This window comes from Quercus suber, unplaced genomic scaffold (genome assembly GCF_002906115.3).
Source record: "Quercus suber isolate HL8 unplaced genomic scaffold, Cork oak 2.0 scaffold_2, whole genome shotgun sequence".
NCBI lineage: Eukaryota > Viridiplantae > Streptophyta > Magnoliopsida > Fagales > Fagaceae > Quercus > Quercus suber.
The window spans coordinates 315,709-333,375 of record NW_027069469.1 but is presented as its reverse complement, the minus strand read 5'-3'; the positions used below and the strand labels follow the sequence as shown (position 1 = coordinate 333,375).

At 33.9% G+C, this 17,667-nt stretch overlaps 1 long non-coding RNA gene across 2 annotated transcripts; it reads right to left on the bottom strand.

Annotated features, from left to right (window-relative positions):
- Positions 1 to 4,647: 4,647 nt before the first annotated feature.
- LOC136064273 (uncharacterized) lies at positions 4,648 to 5,871 on the bottom strand. 2 transcript variants are annotated; one of them, XR_010625928.1, is made up of 4 exons: positions 5,827 to 5,871; positions 5,554 to 5,617; positions 4,874 to 4,956; positions 4,648 to 4,774 (listed from the first exon to the last, which is right to left on the bottom strand). It is a non-coding gene; the product is annotated as an uncharacterized LOC136064273 (long non-coding RNA). The 2 variants fall into 2 exon arrangements; XR_010625924.1 differs by lacking the exon at positions 5,827 to 5,871 and having other exon boundaries at positions 5,554 to 5,814.
- Between the last annotated feature and the right edge of the window lie 11,796 nt (positions 5,872 to 17,667).

The window sequence follows — 17,667 nt, the reverse complement described above, 5'->3', positions numbered from 1 at the left end:
GCTGCGTTTTTAAACGCAGCTATAGGTTGCTGAAAACGCAGAAGTAGAACCTATAGCCGCGTTTTAAAAACGCGGCTATAGGTCCCCAGCCTTAGCCGCGCGTTAAAAAACGCGGCTCCAGTGCGACCTATGGCCGCGTTTCGTAAAACGCGGCTACAGGTCCGCAGCTCCAGTGCGACCTATGGCGGCGTTTTATAAAACGCGGCTACAGGTTGAACCTGTAGCCGCGTTTTCAAACGCAGCTCAAGTTCAACCTGTAGCCGCGTTTTTTAAAAAACGCGGCCATAGGCGTGCTCTGCCGGGTTCCGTGCCAGACAAAAACGCGGCTACAGGTGACCTTAGCCGCGTTTTCGTAAACGCAGCTATAGGTCAGACCTGTAGCCGCGTTTTTCTAAAATGCGGCTATAGCCTTGTAGCCACGGTACTTAGGCCGCGTTTACAAACGCGGCTACAGGAAACGCGGCTATAGGCTGTAGCCGCTTTTTGGGGTCTATAGCCGCGTTTTTCAAACGCGGCTATAGACCCAGTTTTTGTAGTGGTGTAATATGCTTGTGTGCTGGTAGGATTGAATTGAGCTGAGCCATGATGCAGGTGAAAAACTAATTAGTCCCTCATCAACTGATTCATTAAAAAAAAAAAACTAGATTTTTAACGGTAAAACGGGTCTCTTTTTCATCTTGAAAAGAAATAATTTTTTTTTGGTAAACAATTAAACATTATCCAATAACTTAAACTACCAACAAGAGTAGCATTGTCAACAGCCCACAAGGTTCTGCAGAGTAGTTATTCTAGTCTGCTGAGAAAGGTAGGACCCCCGATCGATCTTAATAAAAATCTTATACACCAAAATAGGACCCCATCGGGGCCATCCAAACACAACTTCTTTCTTCTAAAAAAATTAATAATTGTGATCAGTCGTTGTTTGGCCATAATGAAAGGATGTATAAGTTTGAAAATTAATTGAAAATATGTGAGAGTTTAACGTGGAAAATAAGAAGTTAGTGTATTATCAAATTAAAAATTTTACATTGATAAAAGAGAGACAATCCTTATTAAATTATAGATGAGATGATTTATTAGGCTTAATTATAATGTAAGAGAAAATGGGTCAGACATGCTTGCAAAGGAGGCAAAGGGAAGTACTATTCAGTGGAGACAAAATTCTTATTCTTTTTCTCTGTATACGAGAAGGTGCACTTTTGTGAGCAAGGAAATTTCGTGTTTAATATTCTTTCTGCCATGCAATTTTCTTTTTTGATAAATAATTCTGTTGGTGTGAAGCAAGACATTACATTTTCAGGATATTTAAGACAAGTATTCGATTAGTTATCTCCAACTTTTTTAATCGAGTTAAACACAGATACATCTTTTTTATATGGCACAAAAACAATCAATAAACTTCATGCATTACTAGTTTATTCTCAAAAGTTTTTTTGTTTTTATTTTTTTTAGAGCATATATTCAACACTGCAGCTCTCCCTTGAATTTATTTAAACAAAACTCAAAGCCTCAATGAGACTTTCTTTTGCAAACATTTTATTTCTCAAATATAAAAATTTTGTTTGGAAAGTTGTATAATTTTTTTCTTTTTTAAAGTACATTGTACAAGTAGATTGAGCTAAGTACAGTCTTTTTCTATATAGCGAAAGTAGTGAATATTTTACTAAAGTGTGTATCAGTTTGAAGTTTAAACCAGCAGAACAAAATTAGTATCAGTTATTTTTGGTGTACGCTTTAAGATTATGTTAATTTATAAGATACAATGCAAAGCCCCTTCCTTTTTCACTTTCAATTTTTTTTTGAGAGCCACTTTTTGTAATAGGTTTTTGTTTTTGTTGGGATAATTGTAATATGTTTTTCTATCTCTGTCTAATATTCTTTATATGATTAGAATCAGTAGATACGCTTACAAACACTCAATCATAATGATAAGGCAAAAAAGGCTTTTCAACATCATAATGATAGCATGCCAAAGCATGAGAAATTGTTGCCATGATCTATCACACATGCTAATCCATACCATACATATAACTTAAATCAGACAGTATGAGAAATTAGTCACTGATTATCAGGGGGGGGAAAAAAAAGAGAGAGAAGAAGAAGAAAAAGAAGAGAAATCAGTCACTCCATAAATCAGACTCTTATGTACATTGTTAATAAAAAACACTACAATTTATGCATGCTTTATAAATCTATAATTTTAAAGAAATATTCACTATAAAAATATATTTGAAGAAATTAAAAGACAACATAGAAATGAAGAATACACAGACATGTAAACTAGACTCAATACAACAATAACAAAACAAAAAAGCGACAGTGTCTTCAGTGAGATTGCGATGTGTGGGGTGTGTGTGTGTGTGTGTGTGTGTTACGGATCCATGAGAAGGGGATGGAGAGCGGATGGAAGACCGGAAGGATGACGGCGATTCGGAGAGGGTGGAAGAGAGGGACGGAGTTTGAGATCAGTTGAGAGGAAGGGGAATCGGAGGAAGGGGGATCGAGTGCAGAGGAAGGGGAATCGGAGGGGAATCGGAGGAAGGGGGATCGAGTTGAAGGAAGGGGAATCGGAGGAAGGTGGATGGAGGTGAGATTGAGTAGTCCGAGAGGTTTTTTGAGGTCGATCGAGATAGGTTAGGGTATTTTCTTCTTCTGTCGAGTTGTGTTTTTCCCCTTTTTTTTTTATACTTCATGTTGAAGCCGCGTTTAATGGTTAAACGCAGCTCTAACCATTAACTAGCTGCGTTTAGAAAACGCAGCTCCGGACAGACTTGAAAAAGAAAAAAAAAAAAAAAAAAAACCAAAACGCAGCTTCACCCTGCAAAAACGCGGCTCCAGGGAGGGCTGTAGCCGGGTTTAGTAAACGCGGCTCAAGGGCTAACCTGGAGCCGCGTTTTTGGAAAACGCGGCTCGAAGTCTAGGCTGGAGCCGCGTTTTTAAAACCCGGCTAAAAATCCATACTGTAGCCGCGTTTTACAAAAACGCGGCTACAAAACGCGGCTAAAAACCGCGTTTTTTGTAGTGCACACATCTAAATGCACGAAAATACCATCATAATGCAAATGTGATGCAATGTATGAGGTTTTTAACACATTTAAATGAAAACTCAACCCAAAATTACAAGAAAACTCATCAATTTTGAAAACCCCAAAATTTTTCAAAAACCCCAAAACCTAGGTTTCAAATCATGAAATGCATGAAGAATGAAGAGATAGAAAGCTCACCTAGTGAAGAAAAACTTGAGGAAGCTTGAAAAAACCTTGAGTAGCAAGATTGGAGTGAGATGAGAGTGTTTGGCAGAGAAAACAGAGAGCTATTGAGAGAGAGATCGAGAGAAATAAGGTTCGGATTCCTGAGTGAGTCATAAAGAGTTCGTAAATGCAATGTCTGGTTATGAATATTGAATATGATATCCTCGTTCTTTGCAATATTTTGTTTTATGGTTATATGGCGAAATTTTTCTGAGCTGTTTGCTAGGCTAAAAGTATGGGCAATGTGGCACCGTATGGTGCTCATGTGCATGTGTCGATTTGCAACTAGTTAATACTTCTGTGCATGTGTCAATATGCAATCAATTAATGCTTCTGCGGGCAAGCATGTGTGTTTGTGTATGTTCATTACTTCTACTGGACAGCTGCTTGTTTAACATTTACTTACTGCATAAGTTGTGGAGAGAACCTGACTTCCCTGGCTTGGTTCTTGATTGTATGATAACAGTCATGATTTTGAACTTAGTCTTGATTCTTCAAAAATCAAGCATCCAATTTATCTTGGTAAACTTATCAGATAGGCAGCTACAGATTAAAAAAAAAAACTTTTCTTTATTATATACTATAATTTTTCTTTGTAATATGTTGAGCTTATGTTGGTGTGCATTGTGTCATAGTTTCTAGCAAAGAGGAAGTGGGTTCTTTGTAATATGAACTCGTCTTTATTTGATTCATGATATGTGTTGAAGTATTAAGGTCTTCAAGTATTTGATTCTTCGTCTTTGTATAGGAGTTTCTTTAAGAGGACGAGGATGGAAATATGGATCTGTTTTTGTTGATGGAATATTTCCAGTACTGAGTCCCATTGCTCAGGAAATTATGGACTTTTCCCTGAATGACCCCGATCATTGGGGCTTATGTGTTGTGTTACTTCAGGTTTGGTTTTGTTTATTGTAGCAGCTTTTTACTTTGATTTCTCCAAACAATTATTAGGTAATGTGTACTTTATATATCGGTGGATCTTATAAGTTTTTTTTTTTTTTTTTTTTTTGTGNAAAGAAGAAGGAAACTTTCAATCAAAATTCTACACAAAGCAACATGTGATTGCAATAACAAGATGAGAATTTGAAAAATTGGAAGAGAAAAAGGGATACACAGGTAAGGAAAATGCAACATTCCCACCTCTCAGCCGCATATAACACTAAAAAATGTGAAATTTCATTCAAAATCCCACATATGACTACTGAGAATTAATGTGAACAAAAACTCCAATTATAAACAAATCTAATTTGAAGAAATTAAAAACCAACCAAGAATTCAGACAAGTGAACTAGATATTTCAAGTTATGCAGCCCACAAGTTGAAACTGTACACCCAACTTCACAGTAAACAATAGAAAATACAGATAGCAATGGTAAAATAATGAAACCAGCAGGCAGGATTTACCAATATGCTTGGTAGCTACAGGGAAGTGAACAAGATACAGATCCAGATAATCTAGCTGAAGCTTCTTCAGACTGTCTTTATAGGCCTCAAAAACATAACCATAGAAATGAATTCCAAAGCTCAATTTATGTGAATTAATGAAAGAATTTGTCATTATCTGAAAAACTTGAGTGTTACCACTACAGAAATAAAGGTCATTAATTCGCAGATAAACTAACCTTTGTAGTAATAAAAAGATCCTCTCTCTTCACAAGTCCGGATTGAAATGCTCCTACAACTTCGGTTTCATTCTTGTAATCAGCTGCAAGCAACATTATTTGTCAAATATCAAATGCCTAATAAACACCTCAAAAGGGAATACATAGTACGATCACCACAGGAAAAACATTGTGAGCATTTTTGGTGGGAATGAAGCATGAAACAATTTCCCACATTTACTCTCCCATTCCAAATCTACTCTCAAGTTTCTGTTCTTCCAACAGTGTTGAATGTCAATGATTTTCTCAATTTTGATGCAAAGGTTGATCAATATACAGCACATACACAGTACACACGTTAAACAAAATGCCCAGAATTCTTGCTCACTATTTCTTTTCTCTCTACAAACCCTAACTGACGCCCTGAACACGATTAAGGACTAAAATGAGGTGTTGAGGTGTTAAAGCAATCAAAGAACAAATACTTAAAAGTTGTAATAAATTAAATTACACAACTTCCCTAAAGAACATTCAAAGCTTTAGATCGCCCCCCACCCCAAAAAAAAAAAATCTAAAATTTTACATTTAAAGCTTTACTTGATACCATAATGCGAGTCTGGCAGATCAGATGGTTACTAGGTCAATCAAACAGAGCGAGAGAGAGAGAGAGAGAGAGAGAGAGAGAGAGAGAGAGAAGTCACCATTTCTTTCAAAAGACTGTCGCCATCTTTACTAAGCTTGATATCACCGGCTCCTCCAACAACCCTGCAACAAAATCAGAGAGAATCAGAGAGATTCCTTAGCCCTAATTTTTGAATCCAAATCTAGAACGAAATTAATTGGGAAAATTGAACATTTAAACCCAAAATCGAAACCCTAGATCGAAAATCGAAACCGTAAACCTAAAATCTAAACCGTAAACGAAAAATGGGGACCCTAAAACACAAAGCAAATCAAAAAATTTAAAAACTTACTCGTAATCGGCCTTGCACAGTGTCTTCAGTGAGATTGCGAGTTGGGAGGTGTGTGTGTGTGTGTTACGGATCCATGAGAAGGGGATGGAGAGCGGATGGAAGACCGGAAGGATGACGGCGATTCGGAGAGGGTGGAAGAGAGGGACGGAGTTTGAGATCGAGTTGAGAGGAAGGGGAATCGGAGGAAGGGGGATCGAGTGCAGAGGAAGGGGAATCGAGAGGGAATCGGAGGAAGGGGGATCGAGTTGAAGGAAGGGGAATCGGAGGAAGGTGGATGGAGGTGAGATTGAGTAGTCCGAGAGGTTTTTTGAGGTCGATCGAGATAGGTTAGGGTATTTTCTTCTTCTGTCTTTTTTTTTTTTTTTTTTTTTTTTGGTGTGAGTGACTAAGAGGAGTGTCCAGGGCTGTTTGTGCACCTGACTAGGTGTGTGAGACAGGAGATTACACACACTTGGTAATTTTATAGGGAGAAATACCCTTGGCAGTAGCCCCAAAATGCTGGCTAGGAGACTTGAACCCCCCGGAGGTTCTATTTATATTTATTATGGTGTTTCATACCACATGTTGGCTTTTTTGTCTTTGGAGCCTGCTACTAACCTTGACAGGTTCTTTGACTGCATCAAGCCTTTGGTCCTGGTACTGTATTTCTCTTAGGTACATCTCTTATCTTATCTTTCTTATGTTGTGCTTTTCATTACCTGTAGTTTTTGGAGCCTGCTACTAACACAAATTTTTGGTTGGTGTTTCTATAAATTTCTACAGTTGTTGCTTTGGTTCCAACAATCTGCTTACCATATAATTCATCCTTTAATTTTTTTTTTCTTTCTTATGTCAGTCTTATTTATACATAAATGCTTTGTATTCTATTTCTAGTGCAGCTATTGCCTGCCTACTTTTATAGATCCATTCTGTTTAGAGCTTTCCCAGCCCTGACATTCCAACTGGCCGTGCTACATTCTGTGATTATCATGATGCTGTAGCTTCTCAGTCTTATTTGTGAATTTGGACAGTTTGAGCAGTTTTTATTATTTAGGTTACTATCACTGAAGTCATTCTTACCTCTGTCTTCTTTTACTCATATTTTGTTTGGCTTGTTACAACGTATGTGCTTAATACTTTTTGTTTCATCTATGTGCAGGTTCCCAAGACTTGTTTGATTTCTGGAAATTGTTAACAGAGAAATACTGTCTTCTTAATTGCATGGCAGCATTAAGCTGGAAATTGCTAACATAGAAATACTGTCTTCTTAATTGCATGGCAGCATTAAGTACAATAAGCATGGCAGCATTAAGTACAATAAGATCTACATAGACGGGTTACACATTTTAATAGATTATGATGGTATTGTTTTCATTAAAGTAAAATGGGTTACACATTTTAATAGAGCAATTTGGGTGTATTGTACCCTGATTTAGTTGTAATCTCACAAATGAAACTCCATGCAAAGTGAGACAACAAAAATGAGCCCTCATTCAATTCTGTGTCTTATGCATGGGTTTAGATTTTGTTGTTTCACATTTTGTATGCAAAAAATGGCATGAATAAGGAATTTTTACTGAAATTTGCAAATTTTAAAATGCAAATTAATTTGATCTCAATCATATATAAAATGTTCGTATGTGGTCTGTTTTTGTATTTGGTAGTTATTTTGGACTTTGGTTATTTCTTGGTTTTTGACTTTCGCAAATGCAAATATGACAACTTCACATTTTTTTCTACAAATCTGCATGCACCCTGCACTCCAAGGTACAGATTTTACTTCTTTTTTGTGATTGGATTTAATTTTATAGGTTTGTTCAATTTAAGTTTATTGGATTTTGCAGATGTTATTTTAGCTTCGCTTCGTATATGTGTCTGTTACTTTAGCTTCATTGTCTTATTTGAACATATCCAAATTATGTGTGTTTGCTTTTTGTTTCAATTTCTATTTATTTTTTATTTTGGGTTTTGAGTTTTATGTAGTAGTCAATGTGCTATTTGGAATCACAGTGTATGGGCATCTACATCATCTTTTTGTTCTTCTTCAATCTCTGGTGTCTTTGACCTTGAATCTCCCTCTATTTTTCATTTCTATGTTTCAGTATATGTGCTGAACGATCAAGCATCCACCCTACAACAATCAAAGACTTCATCATCCTCGCTCTTCTCCACTAATCGATTACACAGGTATGGTTCGTAGTCCTTCAGTAAATATTACTCTGACTCTGCGCGTGGGTTTTTGTCTAATGATATCATTTATGGGTTTTGGTATGAGATTGGGAGATGGAGGCAGCGGAGTAGATGATAAAAGCAGAATTAGTTGTGGTTTTGGTATTCTTTACTCTCTACAAATTTCTAATTTGATTTTTGATTAATCCCTACAAAATTTCAGGCCTGAATTCATCGTTCACAGCTGCTCAAGGGCATTGGGTCATGGAAACTTCAGGTTTGCTAAATTTTTAACCTTAAACACAAGATTCACATTACATTTGATATGTTTATTTGCTCAGAACCATCGTGGATTTGATTTTTGTCAAATAGCAAGCATTATAGTTTTCAACTTCCTTAACAGCACCTTTGTGCGTTATTTTTAAAAGATTGGATCATGATTACTCTGTTCTACACATGCTTGTTTCATTGATGGATATGGAGTTCAAGATTCTTTGTAAGTGATTTAATTTCTTTCATATTCATTATAGGCTGAGATTTTCTGATCATGCACTTTGTTTTATATAATTTTTGCATGTTGTTAGTTTTCAGGCACCAACAGTACAATGTCCCACAAATAATTGCATTTGAAAACTCTAATTCCTACATATGATTAGTTGGATAGTTGTAATATTGTTGGTTCTCAAACTGTAATGATATGTTTGAGAGAGAGAGAAAATGATGTGAATCAAATAAAAAACGCTAACCCTAACCCGAACAGAGAAAAGAGAGCAATACAAAAATTTTATATCTTAACAAAAATTTGTCAACAATTCTTTTCCAATTATAAAAAACTCTCTCTTGAAGTGGGAAACCGAAAAATCCAGTCCCATTTTTGTTTACGGGACATTGTATTGTTGCTGCCTGAAAACTAACAAAACGCAAAAATTATATAAAACAAAGTGCATGATAAGAAAAATTAAGCCTATAATGACTACGAAAGAAATTAAAACACTTACAAAGAATCTTGAACTCCACATTCACCAATGAAACAAGCATGGGCAAAACAGAGTAATCATGACCCAGTCTTTTAAAATTACAACACAAAGGTTGTTGTTAAGGAAGTTCAAAATCATAATGCTTGCTATTTGACAGAAATCAAAACCAAGATGGTTACGAGCAACTAAACATATCAAATGTAATGTAAATCTTGTGTTTAAGGTTAAAAATTGAGCAAACCTGAGGTTTCCATGACCCAATGCCCTTGAGCAGCTGTGATGAACGAATTCAGGCCAGAAATTTTGTAGGGATGAACCAAAAATCAGATTAGAAATTTTAGAGAGAATAATACCAAAACCACAACCAGTTCCGCTTTTATCATCTACTCCTTTGCCTCCATCTCCCAATCTCATACCGAAACCCATAAATGATATCATTAGACAGAAACCCATGCACAAACTTAGAGTAATATCTATTGAAGGACTACAAATCATACCGGTGTAATCAATTAGCAAAAATGAGAGAGGATGATGAAGCCTTGCATTGTTGTAGGTCGGATGCACAATTCTTCAAGAGTGATACTGAAACATAAAAACGAAAAATAGAGGGAGATTGAAGGTCAAGGACACCAAAGATTCAAGAAGACCAAAAAGACAATGAAGAAGCCATACTGAGTAATAACATGCCCATACGCTGTAATTCCAACTATGACATAAACTACCACATAAAACTCAAAACTCAAAATAAAATATAAATAAAAATTGAAACAAAAAGCAAACAAATAATTTGGATCTGTTGAAATAAGACAATGAAGCTAAAGTAACTGACACAATCATGAAGTGAAGCTAAAATAATATGTGCAAAAATCAAATAAACATAAATAGAACAAACATATAAAATTAAATCCAATCACGAAAAACAAGTAAAATCTGTACCTTGGAGTGCAGGGTGCATGCAGATTTGGAGAAAAAAAATGTGAAGTTGAGCATATTTGCATTTGCGAAAGCCAAAAAACCAAGAGATAACCATAGTCCAAAATAACTACCAAATACACAAACAGACCATATACAAAAATTTTATATATGATTGAGATCAAACTAATTTTAATTTTTAAATTTGTAAATTTCAGTAAAAATTCCCTTATTCATGCCATTTTTTGCACACAAAATATGAAACAACCAAATCTAAATCCATGCGCCAGCCATTCACAATTGATAAATAAATAAATAAATAAAAACTTTCAAATAAAAAATAGGAAACTAACCAAACATATAATCCTATTGACTAACATTGAATTGGAGCTCACAGGTTTTCTCTTCAGCCACTGTCCCCAAAAAAAAAAACAAAAAGAATTAGCAATCAGAATTAAGAAGCTTTCTCTATGCATTAAAAATTTATAGATGTGAATGAGTGTAGTGTGTGTTCTGTTTGTATGTTTTTGATTTGGGATTTTGGGTTTACTGTTTCGTATTGCAGAGGTTGTGAAAATGGGTTTGCAAGAATATAGGCTTGCCATAGTTACAGTTTCTTTTCTTTTATTTTATTTTATTTTATTTTTTAGCGTTCTATCTCTTTTTGTCTCATAAATCTTGGGTTTGTGGACTTATTTGTGCTATTTGATTTCTGTAGTTTTGGATTGTGGTTTGTGTTTTGGGTTTTGATTTCTCATGGGTATGGGTTGGTTATGATTTTGCTGTTCTTTGGGTTGATTTCTCATGGGTATGGGTTGTTTTGATTTCTCTGTTCTTTGGTTGATTTCTCATGGATCTGGGTTTTGATTTCTCAGTTATTTGAGTCTGGGTTTTGAATATCTCTGTTCCATTTGTCTGCAATAATATTACATGATCAGTCACGTTTCAACATAAGCTATTTTTATTCTTTCGAAGATATATTTAGTCAATGAGGTTCCAAGTACTACGTTTATTTGTTAATGCCAAATAAGGTCTCATTGGCAGCAATACCAGTAAATTGATTGCAAAATTTTGAAGGCTGGCTTCGTCAATACCTTCTTTTTTCTTTTAAATTTTTTTTTTAAAATTTTTTATGTTTTTACTCTTGCAAAAGGAGGTGCAGTTTTTTTCTTTGCTCTTTATCTATAAATTTATTGATTGCTTTTGATTGGGGTGAGCTAGCAACCACTCACAGTGAAATCAAACCTAAGACCCTTCATTGTGTTTTGAGTTAAAAACGGGTGAAAATGGCATTTTCAAATCTTATTATAACCGACATGTTTGTTATGTTGACATTATAGGACTACTTGTGGCCTTTTTTAGCCACAACAATTTAAAGCCATATAGGGCACATGACAATCTATGCACCCAGTTTGTAGTGCTATGGCTCTGGGATCTATTTTCCTTTCACCAATGGAACCGAAAAATCTGTGACACGTTATGAAATCATATTTTTTCTTATGAATAGTATTCTTCTACTCCCATATTAATTTTTTTTAACAAAACTTGGGAATGTTTACTTTGAAGATGCTAGATTATTCATTTTCTTTGTTTCCTTTTTTGTTTTTTGGTATTGGTGTCTTAAAAGTGGGTTTATTGAGATATAGCAAGTTAAGAGAAGAAAGATTTCCCAACCATGTTGATTAAGGAATGTAGTTGTTTAAAATTTAGCTTGAAAGAGGTTTCTTATTTTTATTTTTTTATTCTTTTTCTTTTGGGTGTCTAAGTTTGAAAAATTGTTGTTATGTGTTTTTTTTCCTAACAATTTTCTTTAAATTCTAGTGGACCCTTAATGTTTTAACAAATTTTCACATATAAATATTCTTGGATGTGGATTTAGATTAGACATTGTTTTATTTGCTTGAAACTAAATGCAAATCAGCTTGCGTATGCTACTTATAAAATAAGTAAAGAGTTTTTTTAGGGATTTTGCTAGAGAGAAGGAAGTTCATCTTTCTCCAATATGAGTTCTCTTCCTTTTGTTTTGTTTTTTTGGTTTTTTTTTTTTCCCTGTATGCATACATACCTATATATATGAATTCTCTTGTTGGATTTCATTTAAAGCACACAGATTAGTCAATAAACATGATACTAAAGACAGTAATGAGCTCAAAGAAGACCATTACATCGATTACAGTGTAGGCTTTAGAGTTTGGGCTCAATTTGGGGATAAATTTTTAATGCATTGAAATCTTCTTAATTCTGATTGCTTAATTGCTTATTCTTTTTGTCATTTTTTGGACAGTGGCTGAAGTGAAAACCTTTGAGCTCCAATTCAATGTTAGTCAATAGGATTGATATATGTTTTGGCTAGTTTCCTATTTGTTATTTGAAAGTTTTTATTTATTTATTTATCAATTGTGAATGGCTTGTGCATGGGTTTAGATTTTGTTGTTTCATATTTTGTATGCAAAAAAGGGCATGAATAAGGGAGTTTTTACAGAAATTTACAATTTTTAAAATGAAAATTAGTTTGATCTCAATCATATATAAAATTTATGTATATGGTCTGTTTGTGTATTTGGTAGTTATTTTGGACTTTGGTTATCTCTTGGTTTTTGACTGTCACAAATGCAAATATGCCCAACTTCACATTTTTTCCTCCAAATCTGCATGCACCCTGCCTCTCGAAGGTACATATTTTACTTCTTTTTTGTGATTGGATTTAATTTTAGAGGTTTGTTCAATTTAAGTTTATTGGATTTTTGTACATATTATTTTAGCTTCACTTCGTGATTGTGTTAGTTATTTTAGCTTCATTGTCTTATTTCAACAAATCCAAATTATGTGTTTGCTTTTTGTTTCAATTTTTATTTATATTTTATTTTGAGTTTTGAGTTTTATGTGGTAGTCAATGTCATAGTTGGAATGACAGCGTATGGGCATCTTATTACTCAGCATGGGCTGCTTCATCATCTCCTTGGTCTTCTTGAATCTTTGGTGTCCTTGACCTTCAATCTTCCTGTATTTTCGTTTCTATGTTTCAGTATCACTCTTGAAGAATCGTGCATCCAACCTACTACAATGCAAGACTTCATCATCCTCTCTCATCTCCACTAATTGATGACACCGGTATGATTTGTAGTCCTTCAATAATTATTACTCTGAGTTTGTGCATGGGTTTCTGTCTAATGATATCATTTATGGGTTTTGGTATGAGATTGCGAGATGGAGGCAGAGTAGTAGATGATGAAAGCGGAATTAGTTGTGGTTTTGGTATTATTCTCTCTAAAATTTCTTATTTGATTTTTGATTCATCCCTACAAAATTTTTGGCCTAAATTTGCCCATCACAGCTACTCAAAGGCGTTGGGTCATGGAAACCTCAGGTTTGCTCAATTTTTAACCTTAAACACAAGATTTACGTTACATTTGATATGTTTATTTGCTCGTTACCATCGTGGTTTTGATTTCTGTCAAATAGCAAGTATTATGATTTTGAACGTCCCTAACAGCAACCTTTGTGCTGTAATTTTAAAAGACTGGGTCATGATTACTCTATTCTGCACATGCTTGTTTCATCGGTGGATATGGAGTTCAAGATTCTTTGTAAGTGATTTAATTTCTTTCATAGTCATTATAGGCTTAATTTTTCTGATCATGCACTTTGTTGTATATAATTTTTGTGCTTTGTATATAATTTCAGGCAGCAACAGCACAATGTCCCGTAAACAGAAATGGGACTGGATTTTTCAGTTTCCCACTTCAAGAGTTCGAGTTCGGTGTGATTAGAAAAGAAGTGTTGACAACTTTTTGCAAAGAAATAAAAATTTTCTATTGCTCTCTTCTCTCTTTTAGGGTTAGGGTTAGCGTTTTTGATTTGATTCTCATCATTTTTTTTGTTTGTGTTTTTGTTTCCGTTTGTCGCCAAGCCCAAGAAGCGTAGGCGAGTCGGGTGAGTCGACTTCACTTTTCTGTGATTTTTTTGTTTTGTTTTCGGAAAGCAATTTTTTTCACTTTTTTAATTCTGTTTCCTTTGTGTTTGTTCATGTGGGTATGCTTCAAATTCTGGAATTGAGGCCAATGATTGCATTAAGGTTTACCTGGGTATGTGTGTTAATTTAGGTTTTGAGTATTATTTATTTATTTGTATTAAAATTTTTGTTGGATCATGTTGATTTTACTGTTTTTTTTTAGTTTATTTTTGGTTGATTGTTATGTTCTGCTTGCATGCATTAGTAGTTAATACATGTGAGAAAATGTTTGGCTAGTGAGAAAATGTGGGAAAATTTTACTGTTTGGGTTCTCTATTTCCCTGTTTGGCTAGTGGGAAAATGTGATATTGGAAAATAGAAATAAAAATGTTAAATGAAATACTGTTACTTTCCCTCTTAACTTGTCTTGCCAAGGGAAGAAAGGATATTTTTTTTCCCGAAATAAATGTCTTGTTGATATGCCAACACCTTCTGCTATGAAGGTCTCATCCTCCTCTCCCCCTCATACACACTCACAGTATTTGTATAAATTTTTGTGCATACATATGTATGTTCATCCAGAGACAGTCAGACAAGTATCCACACAAACACACACTGATGCAGGGAGCACAAAGAAAATTGTTTTAGAATTAATTATTTTTATACTTTCTTCAAGATCTCATTTTTGAATTGGGGTTTTAATGTTGTTGAGAACTTATGTGATGTAATTGGTCAGTTTTGTCTGCAAATTGAACTACCTATTTATTATGCTGGGGCTCCTAGTCCTTAATAATTTGATATGGATTGCTTTCCTGATTTTTATAATTCTGTTCCTGATTGTTGTGATTATGTTGGTATTGTTTTCATTAAAGTGAAACGGGTTTCACATTTTATTAGAGCAAGTCGGGTGTATTGTACCCTGATTTAGTTGTAATCTCACAAATGAAATTCCATGCAAAGTGAAACAACAAAAATGAGCACTTCATTTGACTGTTTACACTATGCACCTTTCACATTAAAACTTACACTTTCAAAATTGTTATTAGGATTTAAGTTCAATCCAGGTTGAGGTTATGAGAGAATCGGGAAATGTAGATTTCTCTGAATATTTTTGTGCTAGAGAAAATATAGTTGAGTTTAAAAGACTTGACAATCAATTGAATTGCTTAATTGTCAGACATTAGTAATGCTTAAAAACCTTGGTTGAAGATGAATTCCTTCTCCCATGCTGTGCTAGAGGTTATATCTCTCTTATATTGTCCATCATGTTTTGAATTTCTTGATTGTATTGATCCCAACCGTCAAAATGAGGACAGTGACTTACTGTGGAAAGACTAATTTCTCTCTCTCTCTCTCAGAAAACCAATTCACTTTATTTCAATTCCTAGTTGAATGCTTATTAATATCATTTGAAAGGATTTGAAAATTGAAATTCTCGTGATTTGTTAACTGTTCCCGATTTGAAATTAATAAAAAAAAAATGACATTGTGGTTAGAATGACTTATGTTCATTTCAGTTTGCCAACTACCTTTAGTAGCAAATTTGATTTCTGTGTAATCGATGTTTGCCCAATGAAAAGATCCTTAGAGCGGTGTTCATATCATATATTTGACATTGTTTTTGTCCTGTTTTGGTTTGCTAGACTTCATTTGTGTTTGGATTAATAAATTACAATTAAATAAGAAAAAATTGTAATTGCTGTTTTTCTTTCTTATATAGCTGAGTTAAACTTTGAATGTGTTAATTAAATTTTTTCCCATTTAAATTCTGAAAATGGAAAGGTAGTGATATGATTGTGCAATGAATGACAGCATGCAATATATTTTTCCCAATGATTCATGCATTATGTCCTTAGACAATTTAGAAAGCCAGTAATTGCATCTCTAGTGATTCAAACATTCTCTATTTGCAATATATTTCTTTCTGGCTGAGACTAGACCATGTGGTGCTGTTTTCATCTGATTCATTCAAAACATTTTTTTATTCTAGAAGTGACATAACTTTTGTTTTCATGGATTTCTAAAAGATAAGATTTTGTTATATTTGCATTTATGGAACAAAGTTAACATTCTGCAACATTGCAGCAAGTCAGTTTCTCCAATTGGAGTCCACTGGTTTAATTTAGATGATTTTTTAGCTTATTAATTATTTTATGTCAATTAGTAGGTCATTATGTACATGTTGGAGCTATCTCTTAATGGTTCGTTGTGCCATTCAAGTTTTGGCATGAAAAAGAGCTATGCTTAATTGCTTTATTCTCATGGCTAGGACTCTAGTAATTTTCTCTTCGAGTTTGTTGTTAATTTCAAGGTATGGCATATAGGTAGAACCAAGTAGTTCCTTCAGTACTTCAAAAGATTGCTTTAAGGTTTACCTGGTTATGATTTAGGTTTTGAACACATATTTCTCTCTCTTTTTCCACCTTTTCTATTAATATCAGTTTGTGTTTAATACATTGTAGTATGCATCAGTGACAGTACAAATTAAGTGTATAAAGTACAAAAGTCCATTAAACCTTGAACAGGTATGAAATATTTTTTTTGCATATTATACTTTTATTTTTTGGGTTAAGGTTCTTTATAAGTGTTATTATGTAATGTTGGTTTGTTACAATTCGTAGTTGCTTTATAGATGTTCCTTTTTGGGTTCTATTTGGAAGATGAAACTATTGAGTATTGATATACTCTAATTTTTCCCCTCCTGTACAATTCGTTGTGCTATGAGATAAAGACTGGTGAAAATTCATTGTGTTTTTTGATAAAGACTCGTGAAAATGGCATTTTCAAATCTTATTATAACCAACATGTTTGTTATGTTGACATTGTAGGACTACTTGTGGCCGTATTTAGCCCCAACAATTTAAAGCCATATAATGCATATGACAATCTATGCACCCAGTTTGTAGTGCTATGGCTCTGGAATCTATTTACCTTTCACCAACGGAACCCAAATATCTGTGAAGTGTTATGAAATCATATTTTTTCTTTTGAATAGTATTCTTCTACTGCCATATTAATTTTTTTTTAATAAACATGGGAATGTTTACTTTGTAGATGCTAGATTTTTTATTTTATTTCTTTCCTTTTTTTTGGGTATTGGTGTCTTAGAAGTGGGTTTATTGATATGTAACTAGTTAAGAGAATAAAGATTTTCCAACCACATTGATTAAGGAATGTAGTTGTATAAAATTTAGCTTGAAAGAAGTTTTTTTTTTCTTTTTCTTTAGGGTGTCTAAGTTTGAAAATTTGTGGTATGCGTTTTTTTCCTAACAATTTTCTCTAAATTCAAGTAGACCCTTAATGTTTTAACAAATTTTCACATATAAATATTCTTGGATGTGGATTGAGATTAGACTTTTTTTTTTTTTTTTTGCTTGAAGCTAATTGCAAAATCAGCTTGTGTATGCTACTTATAAAATAAGTAAAAACTTTTTTTAGGGATTTTGCTAGAGAGGAGGAAGTTCTAAATCTTTCTTCAATGAGTTCTTTTCCATTTTTTTTTTCTTTATTCATACATACATACGTATATGAATTCTCCTGTTGGATTTTATTTAAAGCACTCAGATTAGTCAATGAACATGATACTAAAGACAGTAATGAGCTCAAAGAAAACCCTAACATCAATTACAATGTAGGCTTTGGAGTTTGGGCTCAATTTAGGGATAAATTTTTAATGCATAGAAAGCTTCTTAATTCTAATTGCTCGATTTCTTATTCTTTTTTTTTTCTTTTTCTTTTTTCTTTTTTTGTGGGATAGTGGCTGAAGAGAAAACCTATGAGCTCCAATTCAATGTTCATTAATAGAATTATATATTTGGTTAGTTTCCTATTTTTTATTTGAAAGTTTTATTA